This window comes from Scardinius erythrophthalmus, assembly GCF_964197995.2.
Source record: "Scardinius erythrophthalmus genome assembly, chromosome: 25".
In the NCBI taxonomy this organism is placed as follows: Eukaryota; Metazoa; Chordata; class Actinopteri; order Cypriniformes; family Leuciscidae; genus Scardinius; species Scardinius erythrophthalmus.
In genome coordinates, this window is record NC_138245.1 from 17,907,985 (window position 1) to 17,924,923 (window position 16,939).

At 36.5% G+C, this 16,939-nt stretch overlaps 1 protein-coding gene across 1 annotated transcript in view; it reads left to right on the forward strand.

Moving 5' to 3' along the window:
- The window catches only part of prickle2b (prickle homolog 2b), a 126,193-nt gene that overhangs the window by 65,197 nt on the left and 44,057 nt on the right, over positions 1 to 16,939 (forward strand). The window lies entirely within an intron of this gene.

The following is a 16,939-nucleotide window of genomic DNA, read 5'->3' on the forward strand; positions in this document are numbered from 1 at the left end:
GTGTTTTTTGTGCATTCCAGCAAGTCCATCATTCATTATTATTATGATCAAGCCGTTTGGCAAAAGGAGAGCCTCATGCTCAAACATGTTGAGTGAACCTCTCAACTGCCTCTTCTTTGAAGAAGTACTTTTATTTTCTTTACTTGGCCCTTGAAGGAGCATATGCCACTTAATCCTCTTTTTACACTGTGTGCATTTGTCTTTCCTCTGCTCTCTTACACAACGAATAGGTCTGAAATATGGTTCCATGGGGAGTAAGACATGCACTGGATAAGGATGTGCTCTTGTTTCTCCATCAGATGGCATTTGAGCTCGCGTGTGTGTGTGTGTGTGTGTGTGTGTGTGTGTGTGTGTGTGTGTGTGTGTGTGTGTGTGTGTGTGTGTGTGTGTGTGTGTGTGTGGAGTGGTAGACTCAGCAGATGCTGGGTGATCATGCTTTCCTGGCCTGAGGCGAATGCTTACCATGTGCACCATGTGTTTGTGCTTGTGTGTATGGGTGTAACCATGCTGGTGGATTTGGGTGTAGTCTGCATGTGCACTGGGGGGCTCCTGTACATTTGCTCGAAGTGTGAAAGTGCGACATCGGTGCCAAACGTGTGTAAGGCAGAACTTCTGTCATGCTGATTATCTAGTCATATGTTACACAGTCTGCTGGCTGGAATGTCTGGGAACAATTTGGTTCACTGTGAGTGAAAGGACCTTAGTCAGAAATGATGGCATATTATATTTATTCAGTTCCATTTTTTATGGAAAGTAATGCTTGTGTATGTCTCTGTAAACATATAAAGACATACATACATACATACATACATTGCATACATATGGCAGGCTATATTTTATATGGCTATATATATATTATATAAACAAACGTTTATTTTAGAATTGATTAATCATGATTAATCGATTTGACAGCAATATATATATATATATATATATATATGTATTAAATATTTCAAGTGGTTTCCCCAAATTTTACTGAAAAGGCAACTTTTAATGACTTCTGCAGTTTCAAAATTATTCAAATTATTATTATGTCAATTCATTCATTCTATTATTTATAAATTAATTTCCAAATATATAATACGACACCAAATTATGCTGCTGTCTTTTTTTTTTTGCCTTTGCCTTTTATGTTCTTTCATCTATTTTTTGAATCAGTCTCTCTTACTCTGTCCCTTTTTATTTCTCTCTCTCTGCCTCTTGCTGTTAGGTTGCCATAGATGGCAACTTCACCTTGACAACAGTCCCTCCCAATACCTTGTTTGAATTGTAAATGTTAGCACACTTGCAAGCTGTGCACCTTTAGTATGAATAATGAATATACACAGCAAGTAGAATATTTGATGTTGTGTGCATGTACTGAAAGTTAACACTTCAATAGTGCATTAAACCATATCAACATGTGTTGTGGATCAGTAAAATCCTAAATGAATCCTTAGAATCTCGTATACTAGCCTCATAAAGCTTATCCTGTTATCAGAGGTGCAAGTTTTTTAGTATTTAAAATGGAGAGAAAAATAATGTAGACCTTTTTTCTTTTTTTTAAGATTCAGCAATTTTTTCAATTCTTCCAAAAGTGAACGCCTAAAGGGTGCTCTTCAAAGTTATCTTGAACTGCACGGTTGAAGTAGTGAGATTGGTTAGATAGTAAGATTCTACTGTCTAGTTAAAATAACAAGGGACCTTTCTGCAGTCAAATCCTAACATAGTACGTGAGGTTCAGATTAAGGTTAAAAGTATGCGAATTAGACATGAATCAAGGGGGAATTTTCACTTGCAGAGTTTTTGTAGATTCTCCTATAAGTCTAGGTCATTGTAATGCAGTGACTGTGTTAGCCACTGGGATATTGTGCATATATTAGCTGAAGGCAATGCACTGTCTGACTTGATTAATGACAGCAGACAATTGACTGTAGAGCCGACGGGCCTTGCTGCGCAAATACAATAGGCTGCCATGAGGACACGCACACATTCGGAGAGGCCTGGATCCACTGGGGTTAGTCTTTATAGAGCACTTGTGATCCAGTAAGGGACATTCCATATGGTAAAACTATCTTTGGGGAGGTTTTATGAAATATATTAATAATGCTCCATTTGTAAAGAGGAAATAGACTGTTATAATGTATTTTCCAGCGGCTTTTACTAGTGAAGTGAGAGCTGAGACCTCCGGCTTTGTCTCCTGTCCATTGTGTCATCAAAAATAATATGCATAATTCTCTCTATAGCACGTGCCAGTGAAACATTCATAGTCATGAAGTTTCAACAAGAGACGATCCGGCACTCCATAAGAACATTGTGATGTTCTATTGATGCTATTCTTTGAAATGTGAATGACACCTTTGTAACGGTACTTATAATTCACAGTTTGTCTCAGCTAAATGTTTGCAAATGTGAAAAACCGCTACGATTATGTTTTGAAATAATCTCTCATTGTCAGAGAGATTGTGCTTCTGTTCTTGACTGATCAAAGCTGTGTGTATGTGTCAGTGTTTGTGCATTAAGGAGACTTCGACATCAGGCTTTGATAGGACTAGAGGAGTTTGAAATCCTTTAGATCTTACTTCATCTCTGACAGCAAAATGTTCAGCTATTTTTGGAAACCGAAACGCAGTCATCCTCGTGGATCTTCAAAGACCTGCTCATTATTGATGTCCCGCAAATGATGCTGAGTAGTGTATTTGTATAATCTCCATAAAGTGTTGCTAATAAAAGAATAAAATGAAATAATCTGCATAGGAGACTGATTTTATCATCATTAAGGACATAATGTGGGATTATACTCCTGTTTGATGAGCAATGTTTGTGGAGTATCACAAAACAAACGTATCACAGTTTCCACAAAAAAAATATTAAGCAGCACAACTGTTTTCAACATTAAAAATTATAAGAAATGTATCTTGCACCAATCAGAATTTTAATATGTAAAATCAATGATTTCTGAATGATCATGTGACACTGAAGACTAGAGTAATAGAAAATATAGTATACAAATAATAGAAATCAATGGTCAGTCACCATGACACGTTTGTGAGATAGTGAGTGCGTTATAAGCTCTTTGATCTTGAGCGCTTTGCTTGACTGCTTGACTCAACATTTACATAGTTCAGTTTAATCCTTAATGACCATCTGTTGTTTGGCCTACTCCTGTGTGGCGAGCAGACTAGTAGAAACACACACATATTAGCAGCACTGTCTCATTCTCATGTGCAGGGCATTGTGTCATTAGCAAATCCCAGCTAAGTGTCATGTTTCAGGTTAATCAGGTTAGAGACTTTGAAACACTTCAATAATTAATGTCCATAGCAATTAATTCCATTCCATTTATGTTCTGGGATCAATACATTTTCATCCTTTTTCAATAATTACCTCATCCAAGTGCTTTTTCAGTTTACTTATTTACTAGCTAACATGACACTATTTTTTTATGAAGGTAAAAGAGTAGCAAAACTCAAGAGCACGTAGACGTGAATTTGAGAAGGACACGGGTTTCGTGACATCATCACGTACAATAGAAGTCCCATTTCATTGGCTAGGCGCTAACCAATAAAACAGCTTCTTTGAACACCCCCTCTCCCGCCCCTCTTTCTCTCTCGCCGCCACTGAGTTTCAAGTGCACAAGTTAGTTTTGCACCTAACATATCACGAAAAGACTAGCAAAAGTCTAGGCGCGAAGTTAGAAATTGCAGTGACAGATTTGAAAAGTTGCAAGTGCCTAATTGAGGTTGCACTGCGAATGTGAATATAAGATTAAATGCAAATATATATTACAAGTTTGTGTCTGTCATTGTATTTCTGTGAATGCCATTTTACACATTTGTGTCTACTCTTCTGCAGCTTCAAATTCAGAATACAGGTTTGTGACTATTGTCTGCGAGTGCACATTTCAACATTCAACCTCAGATTTTTATTTTACAGGTTTTCACATTGGAGCTGTGAGTGTAAATGTTCACGTACAATTACGAATATTTATTGTACAAGTTCTCAAATTCACATCTACGTGCTCTCGAGTTTTGCTACTCTTTTACCTTCATATTTTTTAGTTAGAATTAGTTTGGCTCTGATGACTCATCAGAGGCTATAAAATTCTGTTTTATTTTATGTAACTGATTTATTATAGTTGCAAAAATAACCCAAACCACCAGCAAAGGTCGAGCCGAACACGTATTAAGCTGCCATGACCACTGCTGATTGCTCTACCTCTTTGCAATCAGTTTTCCCCTTGAATACTTGATTTGCTTTATTTAATCAGATCCCTCTGCTCTCTATTCAAGCACATGACTTGAGTCATGTCTGGCATCTTAAATCTGCAAGAGAAAGTGATTTATAAGAATATATGAAAGTAAAATGTTCCATAGAAATGTTAATTTAATGTGTTTGAAAGTCTCTTATGCTTACCAAGGCTGCTTTTATTTGATCAAAACTGTAAAAAAAAGTAGTATGGTGAAATATTATTACTATTTAAAATAACTGCTTTGTATTTTAATATATTTTAAAATGTAATTTATTGCTGTGACAGCAAAACTGAATTTTCAGCATTACTCATTCTAATATGCCGATCTGATGCTCAAGAAACCTTTCTTATTATTATCAATATTGAAAACAGTTGTGTTGCTTAATATTTTTGTGGATACTTTTTCAAGATTCTTTTATGAATAAAACGTTCAAAAGAACAGCATTTATTTAAGAATAGAATAGAAATCTTTTGTAACATTGGAAATGTATTTATAGTTTAATGCGTCTTTACTGAATAAAAAAATACTCATTTCTTCCAAGAAAAAATCTTACCAAAAACTTTACAACAATTGGAAAAATGTATAAAAATAAATTAAAATTATGTATTTAATTTAAAATAACACATTTTTTTTTAATGTCAACTAATTATTAAAAAATATGTGGGGCTTTTCTCAACAAATATAATTATAAATAATTTGATTAATTAATTGATTGGCGTATCATTAATTGAAGCCATATTGGGCCTATATTATAAATCTGATTTAGTTAATTTCGTAAACTTCTATGTGAGCACTAGTTTATACTTTTTTTGTTGTTGTTTGGATCTTGTTAATAAAGTTGAATCACTAAAATCTGGTTTCTTCCTCTGATAAATGTCTGTAATGGCAGTTTCACCGTTATTTTACATGTAAAATGTGAGGTTAATCCATTCCTCTGGTCATTTAATGAACTCTAAAGAAAAATGTGGCTTATTCTTTTTATTTTCTCACTCCCTTTTTCTCTCTCTGTCCATTTCTCTTAAGGACCCCTCACTCCTTTTCTCCCCTTAACCATAAAAGACTTTTGACAGGCTCCTTCTTGAACACAATGCAGGAGCCTGGAAGCCAAGCTCACTTTTTCTTGGCTGTCTTCCCCGGTGTTCAAATTTGCATAGAAATAATAATGAATTGAAAACCAGTCCGGCTAATGTTTCAAATCAAATTAGGTCATTGAGCGCAGTCCCAACAGGCCTGGAGGTCTCCTTTCTTAATTATAAGCATAGTTCAAATCCCCGAAACGAGGAGTATCCGAGAGCTTGGCAGTGGATACTGAAACATTTTGTGATTTGTGTTGGACTTGACACATCTACCATATGGTACGGTAGTACATGCCAGAAAATGTGCTCCTGTGAGAGGTACATATATTCTTCACCTCTGTTGAAGCCTTATTCCTTTGCGCAGAACCACCAATGAAAACTGTTTTTTCTGGGAATGACATGTATGTATGCAGTTGATGTAATGACTCTTAGATAAATTATTATGAGTTTGCGTGTTCCCTCTTTCTGCTACCAATTGCCTGTCTGTTTTTCGCTCCCTCTGTAGACTTGTTCTACATTTAAGCCGAGACATTCGATTTAAGCCTGTTATACAAGGGAGTGATGTAAATGTTAGGTCTGTGGGTTTTAAGCAGATAGTTATAGTCCCAGGCTCTGAGCTTCACACCAAGCAGATTGTTTTTACTTTATTAAAAGTCACATCTTATTAGACCAACTTATTCTTTTGCTCTTCTGAGGCTCTCTTTGAAGTGGAGCAAATTTGCCCACCCAGTTGAGAGCACAAGGGGTTTGTATATCATGTTGAATCATTTTTAAAAGTTGATGGTCTGTACATTTCTCCAGTTTAACTTGAACTTTGTGACATCAACGCATAAGGAAAGCAAACAGTTTTGGTCATGTGCGTAAACTTTTTTTCAGTCATTTTTAAAGGTTGGTGCTCTTGTATATTTTTCAGATTTAACTTTAGTTTGTTATCTCAGAGTATAAAGAAAAATGTGTTTGTGACTTTGTGCATAAAATATTTTTTGACTGATATGGCATATTGAGTGAGTCCTGGGAACACTTGTAACATCCAAAATTACTTTGCAAACAAACAAGAGACAACTCTTATTCAGTTCAGTAAAGACTTCAGTGAAGTTCAGTAAAGGTTAAGCTTTTTCCAGTATTTTTCTCATATTTGTCCCCCTGTATTTCTAAATGATATTTATTTGATTTCTAGGCTAGTTGCTGGTAGGCACTAGTGGGAGGGAAAGTTACTTTTAAAAGTAATACATTACAATATTGCGTTACTCCCCAAAAAGTTACAAATTACATTACTTAGTTACTTTTTATGGATTACTTTTGCATTACTTTTTCCCATACCAACTGAGCTTGCTTATTTGATTTTTAAGAGGAAAAAAAGTATCTACTGTCATATAAGGGTGCATTCAGTATTATATTAAGTATATACATGTAAATATTACATTAATAAGTATAGAAATAGAAAATATTAAAGTATTGGTATTATTACTTGAAGGCGAGTTTCGGGCATATTGTGGGTTAATATCGTGCCACCAACGAATGTAACATATTTTAATGCTTTCATTGGTATACATGCACATACTGACTCACATTTATGTTTCTTGCACCAAGAGATGGCAGTTAGATATTGTAGTTGCTTGTGAGTTATGAAGGAAAATGTAAAACATATTTCAATTGTCTCCCCTACATTGCATGTGTGTGTGCGCCACTCCGTGTTCCAAGTGGTGTAAATTAGCAGTGTAATTGCTGGCAATGAGGCCAAGAGCCTGGGGAGAGGATTTTGGGATAACCTGTTGCTCAAGCACCAGAGGGAATGATTATTCAAGCACAAACACACACACATATACATACATACATGCAGACTTACTTTGAAGTAACTTCTCTCTTTTAATCTCGCTCTTGCATTTATTTGCATCCGCATGATTTGAGCCTTTGTAGTGCAAAACCGAATCGAGTTTTACCACTCTTTAATGAGCTCCCATCCAGTGCAATGAATATTTGTGTGAAGTGAACCAGCCAAAAGCTTTTAGATTGATGATGGATTGTTGACATTAGATACACAGATAGTTTTGTGGACAAGTGAAGAGACGAAAAAAAAAGTGTAAAATCTCATTGCCAGTGTGATTCATGCCAGAAACAAGCATCAGTTAACATATTCACCCTCACTGCATTTATACACAGATGTTCCCCTTGAGCTAATTTGAAATGGCTCTCTGACCTTTGCAAGGTTCAAATTATCTGCGTATTCTTCATAAATATCAATCTGACATCTCGCGCCTTGAAACCTGCTTGGAAATGAGCAAGCTCACACTCGGCTGATAATGATTATATGGGATGAAATGTCTCCCACAGTCTCTGCGTGCACATCTGTTTCACACATTTGTACACTGAGTGATTCAGGACAAATTCATGTTAAGTGTTTATTTTCTGTGCTTTCAAATTATCTTGTCTCTTTGAGGGAGTACAGACGGGAAAGTCCCTGTAATCTCATTCGGTATCTTTTATCTTTTACTTGACCGGTCTTATTATGTCTACATCGCATATGGTTTGATTAAGCTTTTAGGTTTAGAGTTACAATAAGAGTTAATCTTTTAACTAGAGCAATAGACATGACCTATGTCTCCCGGATAGTGAAACATGTTTTTTAGTTACTGCACTCATATTCTGATCTCTGAATATCATGAAAAGATCTGATTTGACCTTCACGTGGCCTGAACATTGACTGTGGCTGATTGTTTGTAATGAGAATTTTCTTTCTCTTTTGAAGCTGTCATTGTTGTAGCCACTTGGGAATCAGTGGCTCATCTTTGAAAAAATTGAGAGCTAGAGAGGTGTTAATCTAAAGATAAGGGGGCTGGAGAGAGGGAATTGATGAAATGAAGTATCATCACATTGTCAATCTAACTCACATTGTCTATTTATGTAGGCATATAAATGCATCCCACGTTCAACTGTACAGATATTCATTTCAGATAGAATGGGCTTGAAGAGGAGAAAAGATGGGGTAAAGGAAAGTAAAGAAGGCAGTTCTGTTTAAATTCCACCTGGTTGACATTTCTGTATATTGCAAACAAAATTTCTAAATATATTCATTCTGTGTCCTCCATGAAAGAAATATATAAAACATGCAAATATCCATTTTAGCTAGGGATCAGATAGGCCCCAAACCGAAACAATATTTTCATTAACATTCAGAGTAAATATTCAATTAATATCTGGCTTTGTTTAAAAATCAGTGAAAAGTATTAACTAAAATGGAAAACGAAGGTTAATTTCAAATTTTCCTTTTTCTTTACATTCACGGTGCATTGGTACATTATTGGTTATCAGCCAATAATTTATTGGTATCAGTTGATGTTAGATTTATATAAATCAGCTAATATTAAATATTTAATTATGCATGCTCATTTCCCCTATTTAAAACAAAACAAAAAAAAACACTAATAATTTAATTAAACTATTAAATGTATAGTATAGCCAATAAAAATTCACATCAATGTGTTCATACTGTAAAATTCATTTTTCAAGCATTTAAAATGAATTGAGTTTATTATTATTATTTTTTTTATTTAAACAAATTTATAGAATTTTAATATCAGCCATAACATGATAATAATTATTGGAATGTTGAATTTATTATCACTGCACCCCTAATTTTTATACATACAGCATTGGGGTTTCTGAGACCTCAAACATATACAAAATGCCACTATTGCCATAGTGTAGCCCAAGTGAACAGAAACATCCTATGAGAGAAATGCTGAGAAATTTTTATTCTTCGATAATTTTAAATAATAACATGTTTCACTTTGAAATCAGCACAAGTGCCCCGTTTGAAGCCAATAATAGCACTGTGTTTGACAGGCTGGCATTGTGCGCCCATTTCTATAAATTACTCAGAAGTGAAGGAGCCCATTTTAATAGCCTTTCAATGCTGAAATGATTGCATTCACGGCAAATTGCCTTCTTCATTGTTTCTCATCAGTAAAAGGGAAGATAGAGAGAAGGAGGAGCTGCGTGTCGGTCATTGTTTGAGGGGAGACTTCTGAAGGGGCTCGCGTTTCAGCGTTCCTCCGTCTCTCTGGCTCTTCCTGCTGCCTCCTTATGATTAAATCATTCCCAAGCTTTCTGATACAGAGACACACATGCACACCCAACACATGCAGCCTGGGGGAGAGCGGGATGGATTCCACACTTCAAAAAATAAAAGACAACAAAAGAAAGAAGAAGAGTCTGTCTGTCTTCCAGAACAGGCTGCGGATGATTCTTTGTTCTCAGGACAGACGGAAGACCAGTTGGCTCTTATTGCAAGCTTCTTTGCTCTTTAATTCCCTCCTGTCCCTCTGTTTCTCTCTCACACTCACTCACTCTCTCTAATATATGACATCTGTTTATGTGAAATTGCATTTCAGTGGGTCCCTTGTGGCAGCCGGTTATACGTCTCCTGTATTTTATTCATGCTTGTGCAAAATTCAGAAATTAATAACTGACTCCCTTTCAATTCATGAGTTGTAATTTAGTTGGCCACATGCTCCACAGGATGTTGAATTGGAATGATAGGTAGAGGAATTGCAATTGTTCATATCAAAGAAACTAAACAAAAAGGGAATTTCTTTAGTCCAAAACAACAAATTGGACACGAATAGGATTTTGTAGTAGTAACTACTACTTGTCTGCTACTACTTGTTGTTTGGCTCCGTCTCAAAGACTTTGCGTTAAAATTAGAGCATTCTGGGAAAACACACACACACACACACACACACACACACACACACACACACACACCTATATTGTATTATATTAAGTTATACAAATTTATATAGATGACTGATTATTAATATATTTTACACAATAATATTTTACACACCCTGTTTGCTACTCCCAATTGAGTTCTGAATGGTGCACAATCCTGATTTAGGGGAATAGGGGATATAGGGGAAAGAGAAATTGTAAACAAGAGAGGTTAAGCCAGAAAGAGAGATATAAGAAAAGTGAAAGAATGAAAGCAAAAGATAACAAGAGCAAGAAAGGCCGAGCAGGCACAAAGAAGGCGGTCTCTGCTCTCGTCTCGGATAAAACTCTCTGATGCGTAACTGGCAGATGGGCTGACACAAGCGCTGTGAACTTTACACTTCACTCTCAGTAAGTGGATTGCTTATTTCCACATGGCTGTTGAACTCTATAAAAGTCCATCTCTCGTCCTTGTTTTCTGTATCCTCTTGTGTTTTACCCCACTTTTACTCTCACAGTAGCTCTGTTCTGAAATCACTTATGTTATATTTTGGCTTTGCATGTATACCTAAAGGAATAGTCCACCCAAAAATAACAGTTCGGTACCTGAATGACTTTATTTATTCTACAGAACATAAAAGGAGGTGTTGTGAAGGATGTTTTCTATACACACAGTGGTGGATTGGGACCAGGAGCTGTTAAGGCCTAAAAGGGCAAAAAAAGTACAACAAAGCATCATAAAAGTGGACCATATAACTTGTTCACTGTATTCCAAGTCTTCTGAATGCATTGAGTACGGAACAGACTGAAATTTATGTTGTTGTTTACTAAAAATCTTGCTTGACCGCCATAGTCACAAATCATTTTCATTGTATGGATGGAAACTCTTTTGCATTTCACGGTTAAAAGAATGTCACATGGGGGTTGATTAAATTATGACAGAATTTTTCTGTTTCAATGAGCTATTCTTAAAGAATCCTGACTAAAGAGTGCAAACCTGAGGCTCATCATAAATTCATTCATTCCACCCATAAGAGATTCGATCGTACCAGATTATTTCCCAAATAGCCCCTTTCTCCTTTTATGTTACTGTTTAATGCATATGATGCAATTTCACCAAAATGAAATATTCATCAAGCCAGCCCATGTCTTCCCAAAGGGAGAATGGGCTGTTTGTGCAGTGTTTGGTCAGTAAAGATCAATGATATGTGTGCGTCCCTGTGTGTGCACCGTAAAGTGTCGACCAACAGACCATGGCCTCTCCTGCTGCTTGTCAATAGAGGGAATATTTGCTGATTGATTTTGTCACTGCATCACAGGATGAGGTAACCCTGATTGGATACTGTTTAGTGAGTGTGTGTGAGCATCGTATGTCACATTCAAGAGGTCCGTAACAGGGCAGCAACAAAAGATTCTGTAAGGAATTTACCACACCTACTCAATTCTGTGGTCAGGATTACTTGACTGGTCTATTGTCTGGGTCGCTTTCAAGGCAATAGGTCTTTAATTACAGCAGGAAACCTGTTTTGTATCATTGGAGATGGTTTAATAGACTATTGTTCGGCTGTTCTACAAATGGCAATGCTGATAAGATAAACAAGCTCTTTGTGTTTACACCTACTAACCACAGAATCCTTTTAAAACCAAGTAGAAAAGCCCAAGAAAGCTTGTTTGGCACAATTTCCATCCATCAACCAACCATCATCCTTGGTTCTGTATTTATATCTTAGCATCAAACATTTGGTGGTTCTGATTGGATTTGAGTTTATTTGTTTTGTTTATTTGTTAGTTAAAAGCCTCTCTAAACCCACATCATAAAAATAAATCATTTGAGGAGGTTTCTGTACATATGAGCTATTCTTAGCGGTGTATAATGCCATTAGCACCACAAAGAATTCAAGTGGAAAAGCGTCAACCGTTCCCAGAATGCATTACAAAATCAGAAAGGTCCAAAAATGGTCATGTCTTTTGGGATCTAAACATCTGAGATTTGTCTGTATTTCACAAAGAGTCTGTTATCATTTAGAACATTCTTCAATGCTGAATACTGTCAGTTCTCTGAATATGCTGATGCTGTGCTTTCCGGGAGAGGTCTTGAGTCACATCTCCACTGACCTTTGTCCGATATCTCTCCTGGTGGTTTTAAGCAGAGCGTGCTCTTGGAAACTTTATTTTATATGTGCAGTCTTGTGTGAGAGAACCATAGACAATAAAATGGAGAGGGAAACATTGTGAGGGGAGAAGAAACTGTCAATCTCTCCATTTTAGAGACTGGAAATATAAAGGTCGTGACCTCTAACTGTTTTTCATTGTCTGTTCCTGTCTAATCAAAACCTTAAGTCTGCTCCCATCTTCTCCAGTACATCTGTCGCTCCAGGCTGACTGGTGACACTAATACACACATCGGTTCTTCAGTGGCTAAATGTTCTGCTCAGTTCATTTGATTGGCAGCTGAAGTAGATACCCAAATAAACCCTGTCAGTGTTTGTGTCTTCTGATGTGCCTTTTGGGACCTTCTGTGATGGGTATGTTAAACACACTGGAAGGCTGCCCCGGCATTTGTTGCTCTATTTAGAGTACTTGGAGGTTATAATGATGTCATGGAGAATGGAAAATGTAATACAAATAAAGTAATTAATGCCAATGGAAGTTAGAACAGAAAGTTGTGTTGCCTTTTAGAATTTCATTCTGCAAATTTTAAAAAGGTTTATTGAAATTCTAGCATGAATTAATTTACATTTACATTACATTTACATTTAGTCATTTAGCAGACGCTTTTATCAAAAGCAACTTACAAATTAGGACTAAATTAAGCGATCATGAAGAGGCAAAAACAACGCAAGAAGTGCTCGAGATACGAAGTTCAGGCATTATTCAGAGTAGCATAAGCCCGATAAGTGAGGTTTTAAAGGGAAAGGGAAGGTTTTTTTTTTTTTTAAGTGGTTAAGTGCTCACGGAAGAGATGGGTTTTCAGCTGTCTTTTGAATGTTGTCAGGGATTCTGCATTCTGGATGAGGGTGGGGAGAGCGTTCCACCAGCATGGAACTGTGAATGAGAATGTTCTGGAAAGTGATTTTGTGGCTTTCTGTGATGGAACCACGAGACGTCGCTCTTTGACCGATCGTAGGCTTCTGGTAGGGATGTAGACTCGTAGGAGTGAGTGAAAGTAGGAGGGAGCTGAGCCTGTGATAGATCTGCAAGCAAGCGCAAGCGTCAATGTCTTGAACTTGATGCGAGCAGCAAGAGGTAGCCAGTGCAGAGAGATGAACAGAGGAGTGACGTGGGCCCTCTTGGGCTCGTTGAAGACAAGACGAGCTGAAGCATTCTGAATCATTTGTAGAGGTTTAGTTGCACATGATGGAAGTCCAGCCAGAAGAGCATTGCAGTAGTCAAGCCTAGAAATGACCAGGGCCTGGACAAGAAGTTGTGTTGCATGCTCAGTTAGGAAAGGCTTGATCTTCCTGATGTTGTGCAGTGCAAACCTGCATGATCGAGCTGTCTTTAAAAATGTTAGATGCAAGATCTTTTTCCTCCACAGAATCGTATCCCTATCCATTTTTATCATGTTTTAGCTGACATATTACATAAAAACATATTTTCATGGTAAAGGGTTAATGCACTGCAAAAGTGATTATACTATAATTTCTACTTAGGCACAAAATAGTGTACCCAAACAAAGTTGTCTAGAGGGGTAGGCAGCGTGTATCAGAGTCTAAAAGGCTTCTCAAACGAGTAAAAATGTAGGACGGGATTTGATTTTGTCCATCTGGGAATTGATTGGATTGTTGTATCGTTGTGGTTTGTGCATTGCTGCGATCTCATGTGAATGACAGGTTCCTGGAGGAGAATGATTATTTTCCCGCCTTTGTGTCAGTGCACATGTCCTCAGAGATGAGATGCCGTTGTGATGGGGAGGAGACGTTAATGTTTTTAACTCTTTCCCCGTCATTGAAAGAATTTTCCGGCTTTCCGTGTTTTCACTGAGGGGGAGAGCTATTATGCAACTTCTGAAAGAGTACAGAATCTCCTGATTAAAACACAGGCAAAAAAGGAGTAGAAACAAGCGATAAAAGTCATTGGTTATACATAGTCTTTGTAAAAAAAAAATAATAATTGTTGATTTTCTCAGCTCTTTGTTTGAAATATTGCTTTTTTATGATGATAAGTGTTGTTGATAAAAAAAGAATGCATGAAGCTAGAATAAAACTTTTTGGGTTTTATTTAAGCAGAGACTCTGTCCTTTCTTTGGATATATTGCATGTTCAGATATCTATACAACTAAATATTCTGGGGGCCATGAAATTTTTGTGAAAATGATCAAAAACGCTGGTGGTGGCTGACCACCTTTTTTTTTTAATGTGTATGATTTAATTAATTTTAAATACAAGGGCACATTAACTTAAAACAATATATATGATAATATGCACAGATAAATGCCAACATATACACTAGTTGCATTTTAAAGGGCTAGTTTAGTCTGCAGCAGTGAACAATTACCATGAGCCACTTTCAGTAATCTCAAAATGGAGGCCATTCACAGTTTATTGTGTTAGTGGGGAATTCATTGAGTTGGTAGATTTGGAGTCGAGCTTGAATTTGATAAACTGAGGTATTGAGGATAGAGAACTGGATTAAAGTGATGTGGTGAGACAGTGATGGAGGCAATGCTGAGACAGCTGTATAGACTGAATGAGCGCTCCAGAACACTGCATGTGTGTTTGGCAGGGAGTGAGCTGCTTTTAGCTTTTACAATGAGGAGAATATATATTCAAAGCAAGTCATTGTATCTCAGGTGCATTTTTATCAACATCATAATCATTATAGATGTTGTTGTTGTCACCACCACCACCATCATCATCATCATCTGTTTTTATCATTGAATTTGAGTGTTTGTGTATGTTTTTTTCTTCATCTGTTCATTTTCTTTCTGTAAGAGCAAGCTCTGGTAAAGGCCTTTAAAATGAAACCAAATCCAGCATTGAAAGATGTTCCTCCCACACCAGTCTGTGCTGAGACCAGCTATTGCTCATCACTTCTCAAGAGATGTAAAGAAAAATACAGAGCAAAAGAAAGAAAGAAATTTAAAATGGTATTCTTGCCTGAGTTAAGTCAGCCTAAGCCTGGTCATATTGGCATTTAACTGGTTTAGTTGACTGGCAAATGGTTTCACGGCCTATTGACCCTCTAAAACCCAATTTAAAAAAAAAAAAAAAAACACCTGAAGCTAGTTTTAACAGTTTTTAAGCAAGAATAAAAGAGTTAGAAGCACTTTCTCCATAAAATCATCTGTGGTGCCTAAATCATCAAGTGGTGCCTAAATTAATAAATTGCCTATTTTTCTAGCTCCATTACACTGTTATTACTATGACTTTGTAACAGTGTTGATTCAATATTATTGATGTACTGATTCACTTCCTTTGATATTTGTTTTTGATGTTTCCATTGATGCTTTTTATTCATATTTTGTATTAGATTTTATTTTTATATTTCTGTTTTAATTTAAATTTAAATTAAAGGTTTTGTAATTTTGTGTCATTTTTACATTTTTATTAGGTTTCAGTTTTTAGTTTTAGTTTATTTGGTTTATTTTTTAGTATAGTAAACCAAAAATCTAAGTTTTTTAAATATTTTATTTATTTCAGTCAATGCTGCTTTGTACCCATCAAACTTTTTCAGGAGACACGGCGTTCACGTGTTCCCTCGGGATGAGGTTGTATCATATGCACATGATGTTGGAGTCCATTCACACAAAACCTCAGAAAAAGAAATGACTTTAACATGTGATGGAGCCATTTTCATACCATATTCTATTTCCTTCCCCCATTTTTTCCCCGTTTCTGTCTTAAATGAGAGTGAGTGTATTGATTTAAGAGAAAGAATGATGTTGATACATGAGTGTCTAACTATCCTGTACCCCTCCGACGTCCAAAAAGGTCCTGTCGATGATGGCTTTTCCTTCCTGCTCTCAGATTTCATTCCGCATTTCTTAATACCTTTTTATGCATGGCGCTCTCTCGTTCTCTCTCTCTTTGCCCTCTCTTCAGAATATATTTTGAGGTTTTCCGCACCCTGTGCTTAGTCAAAGATGTCTATGTCGGTCACAAATTATTTTCCCACTTAAACAAGAATAGAGTGCATTTTGTTAACTGGCGGGTCAAGCTGTTTCATTCATTAAGTGTGGAAACAGTTCTTTCTCTGTTTTTCTCTCAAATCCCCAGAATCCTTCTTTCTTGGGACACCCCTATTGATTGATAACTTCAATTAATGATGGAACAAGTTACATGTTCACATGGGAAAGACTTTCTCCCTTTCGCTTCTCCTCCTTTTCCCCTTACTTCACTATTTTAATTTTGTCTCAACAAATTCCTTTACAAGTATCATTACACTCTCCTTATATGCATCTCCTATGGTGGAAATTCAGACACATACAATATAAAAACTGATTTTGAAAAACACCCAGTAATAAGCGGAATGCAAATTTGTGCATTCGTGAGTCAGAAGACAACAGCCGATTATTGAGGCGCATCATATGACCAACCACACTTAAATTGCACATAAAAAGCTTCCATTCACAGAGGCATTCATAGCAGGTTGCCTGGTGCCGAGCTAACATATAATTACATTAAAGAGTCGTGCAAGCAGCCGTGGAATTTTTACTGCTCTAAGTATGGAGCATAGTAATGCAGTCTTGGGCATAGACTCCAGCTTCTACCATTTAAAGATAATGTCGGACTAGAAATCTGCATATAGGGTCATATTATGTGCCTATATATTGTGGCAAGAGTTGATGGGGTGCAAAAAATGGGGATTATATGGAAAGTCTTTTCCAAGAATGTCAATTTGTCCTTTGTGAGCCACTGGTCTCAATGAGATTTAATGTTACTTAATATAATATATTAATGTTCAAAAGATTGAGCTCAG